The sequence below is a fragment of the Mandrillus leucophaeus genome, unplaced genomic scaffold, assembly GCF_000951045.1.
Source record: "Mandrillus leucophaeus isolate KB7577 unplaced genomic scaffold, Mleu.le_1.0 Scaffold1024, whole genome shotgun sequence".
Lineage (NCBI taxonomy): Eukaryota > Metazoa > Chordata > Mammalia > Primates > Cercopithecidae > Mandrillus > Mandrillus leucophaeus.
The window spans coordinates 188,012-192,119 of record NW_012098366.1 but is presented as its reverse complement, the minus strand read 5'-3'; the positions used below and the strand labels follow the sequence as shown (position 1 = coordinate 192,119).

Genomic DNA, 4,108 nt, shown 5'->3' with positions numbered 1-4,108 from the left:
ACGCGGGGAGCGCGAGGCTGGGTTCGGCTTCAGAGAGCCCGGGCGGGAGGCAGGAGGTGGCGGGGGCTCCTCTGCCTGTTGGTCTGGTCGCAGGGGCGCATGACCCCGACCCCCCTTCAGCTCGGCCAGCGTGCTGCTCAGCAAGTCTATCTCAGCGTCCAGGCTTCCGGGGCGAAGGCCCCCCCTGTCTGCAGGGAGCCCCTGAGTGCGCTGGAGTACTCCATGGGACCCCACCCAGGCCGGCCCTGATTCTCAGGTCCCCCTGGGGCCTGGTAACACTGCTCAGATGGGAGAGGACAAAAAATGACCCTGGAGTGGGGCTGGAGTGCTGCTCCGTGGCCCGGTGGCGGCCCGGGATGCCTCGGGGGATCGCTGTCCCCTGAGGGGGTCTGGTGGGCTCTGGCTGCTTCAGGGGCAGTCAGGTGAGCCCTGAGGGCCTGGAACAGGCAACTCCAGACAGCGGTCTTGAAGCCCGGGGCCTCTGGCCTTCAACCCCTCTTCGTCCTGTACCTCGTTTGGGACTCCAGAAAAGAAACTTTTTCTGCCATGCCCGGCTAATTTTTGTATATTTTGCAGAGATGGGGTTTCACCATGTTGTCCAGGCTGGTGTTGAACTCCTGGACTCAAGTGTTCTGCCCACTTGGCCTCTCAAAGTGTTGGGATTACAGGCATGAGCCACCGTGCCTGGCCACCAGGGGCCCTAATTGTTATGTCCAAGTTAGTTCAGGTCAAAAAAACTTAATTTTAGAATTTGAAATGTGATTTTGGGAAGTATGTCGAATATCAAAGATTTAAAACACCTGATATTAAAATAAGAAAGGTTTAAAACAGTTGATCAACATAGGATGACAGTTCACTGTAAGATAATAGTCATTCATTTAGCCGAAGTGGTAATTCAAAGATTTCAGAAAGCAAAAACCTCCACACTTTGATAGACAGAAGAAAAACTAAATAAATTAAAATAATAAAAAATGATAGAGAGGAGACTCAGTTTTTGGAACAATTAAAAGACCTAAGAAAGACAGCATGAGACAGAATCTGTCTCTCCTCTCCTTGTTTTTTTTTGCAGTTTACTCAAAAGGTGAATAAAAATATTTTTCTGTTATTATTATACATGAAATTATTGTTCAAAAGAGAAAACCAAATTTTATTTTTGTATTAATCCATTATCAATACTAAAGCTAATTTTAATACAACCTTATAAACTAATCCATCCAGTCTCAGCTTTTGACTACACAAGATTTCCATAGCCCATTTATGACTTCTTACATATTTTTCTACTTTTTTCCCTTTCCCAACTTTTAGATCCATTTAGACTTATATGATTTTTCTTTCATTTTGAAACAACCTGTAAATAACCTCTAAACTAGAGAAAATTATTTTTTCTTTAGCAAAAACCACTAAGTGTGGTGGCTTATGCCTGTAATCCCAGTACTTTGGGAGGCCGAGGCAGGAGGACTGCTTGAGCCTAGGAGTTCAAGATGACACTGGGCAAGATGGTGAAACCTTGTCTCTATAAAAATAAAAAACTTAAAAATAAAGGTAGTTGGGTGTGGTGGCACACCCCTATAGTCCTAGCTGCATGGCAGGCTAAGGTAGGAGGATAACTTGAGCCCAGGAGTTTGAAGCTGCAGTGAGCTATGATCACACCATTGTACTCCAGCCTGGGTGACAGAGCCAGACTTTGTCTCCAGAAAACAAAACAAAAGGGAAAAAAAAAAAAAAACGGTCAGGCGCGGTGGTTCATGCCTATAATCCCAGCACTTTGGGAGGCTGAGGCAGGCAGATCATGAGGTCAGGAGATCGAGACCATCCTGGCTAACACGATGAAACCCTGTCTCTACTTAAAAAAAAAATACAAAAAAAAAAAAAAAAAAAAATTAGCCGGGTGTGGTGGTGCGCACTTGTAGTCCCAGCTACTCGGGAGGCTGATGCAGGAGAATGGCGTGAACCCAGGAGGTGGAGCTTGTAGTGAGCCAAGATAGTGCCACTGCACTCCAGCCTGGGCGACAGAGCAAGACTCCATCTCAAACTAAAATAAAAAAAAGGAAAAGAAAAAAACAAACCACATCCTGATGTTTTATTATTATTATTTTTTGAGACAGAGTCTCGCTCTGTCACCCAGGCTGGAGTGTAGTGGCATGACCTCTGCTCACTGCAACCTCCGCCACCTGGGTTCAAGCAATTCTCCTGCCTCAGCCTCCCGAGTAGCTGGGACTACAGGCGTGTGCCACCATGCCCAGATAATTTTTGTAGTTTTAGTAGAGACAGGGTTTTGCCCTGTTAGCCAGGCTGGTCTCAAACTCCTGACCTCAAGTATCTACCTGCCTCAGCCTCCCAAAGTGCTGGGCAAAATGTGACTTTATGATTTAAAATTACTGAAAATAATTTTGAAACTATGACACAAGTACCGTCCTAATGTCTTCCCCAGACATTCTGGGGAATACCCACATGGCACCCAGGGATGAGTATGAAGAGCATGGCCCATCTGGATCCTGAATTTACATGTAGAGAGCTCATCACAGAGGACAGATGTGAAGATATGTCTGCATCTCCCACCATAGTCAGGAGGCACAGCTGGGGCAGAGAGAACTCCACACGTCACCAGGCCTCACCATGGCCATTTGTTTAGAGCCCATAATTGAATGGGTCTAAGACCTAAGCTCACAGACAAGTTAAACAAGTATCAAAAATATCACAGAATCAACAGTTTTATGACCTTAAAACATCTAGCAGAGATATTCTAAACCCGTCTGACTAGTAGACCAAGGAGAACGTGTCTAAATTAATACTGACAATCCTGAAGACATTCCTATCTCACCAACAATTTAAAATCTAGTTTTATTTACCAAAGATTACTAAAGTCACATGAACTTGAAAAATATTTGGGCTTATTAACTTACGAGCACTTATTTATAAATCAGTTTGGTACCATGTAGACACCACACACACACACAAATAAAATACAAAGATTTTATAGCTTTGATTTTAAAATTTTAGCAACGAAATAGGTAAAACTCACTAGTTTAAAACAACAGTTGGATTCAAACTTTGCAAATGAAACAAGTTAATCTGTCCCACATGACCAAAGACCTTACTGAGTTTTAGAGGAAAAAAGGATAACAAATTTACATCTCAAAGCACAGAGCAAGAATTTAAACTTTTTTTCTTTTTTTTTGAGACGGAGTCTTGCTCTGTTGCCCAGGCTGGAGTGCAATAGCGGGATCTTGGCTCACTGCAAACTCCACCTCCTGGGTTCAAGCAATTCTCCTGCCTCAACTTCCTGAGTAGCTGGGATTACAGGCGCCTACTACCAGGCCCAGCTAATTTTTGTATTTTTAGTAGAGATGGGGTTTCACCATGCTGGCCAGGCTGGTCTCGAACTCCTGACCTCAGGCGATCTGCCTGCCTTGTCCTCCCAAAGTGCTGGGATTACAGGGGTGAGCCACCGTGCCAAGCCAGGGAGGAACTTTTTGTTGTTGTTGGAGATGTCTCGGTCTGTCGCCCAGGCTGGAGTGCAGTGGCACGGTCTCAGCCCTCTGCAACCTCTGCCTCCTGGGTTCAAGCGATTCTCCTGCCTCAGACTCCCAAGTAGCTGGGGTTACAGGTACCTGCCACCACGCTTGGCTAATTTTTGTATTTTTAGTAGAGACGGGGTTTCACTATATTGGCCAAGCTGGTCTCGAACTCCTGACCTTGTGATCTGCCTACCTTAGCCTCTCAAAGTGCTGGGATTACAGGCATGAGCCACTGCGCCCGGCCTAAGGTTTTTAAAAAGGAGTCTGAGTGTGTTATAGGACAGTAAAAAATGGATGCCATGGATGCCAAGGTAACACAAAATCACAGGAATTCACCATAGCATTTTATAAGAAAACTTTTTTTTTTTTTTTGAGATGGAGTCTCGCTCTGTCATCCAGGCTGGAGTGCGGTGGCATGATCTCAGCTCACTGTAAGCTCTGCCTCCAGAGTTCACACCATTCTCCTGCCTCAGCCTCCCAAGTAGCTGGTATTACAGGAACCCACCACAACACCTGGCTAATTTTTTGTATTTTTAGTAGAGATGGGGTTTCACCATGTTAGCCAGGATGGTCTCGATCTCCTGACCTCA

At 45.3% G+C, this 4,108-nt stretch overlaps 1 pseudogene across 1 annotated transcript in view; it reads right to left on the bottom strand.

Annotated features, from left to right (window-relative positions):
• LOC105537602 overlaps nucleotides 1–4,108 on the bottom strand; it is a 12,320-nt pseudogene that overhangs the window by 4,235 nt on the left and 3,977 nt on the right. The window contains exon 3 of the transcript XR_001005739.1: nucleotides 3–437. The product of XR_001005739.1 is annotated as a thyroid receptor-interacting protein 6-like (transcript). The remainder of the gene's footprint in view (nucleotides 1–2; nucleotides 438–4,108) is intronic.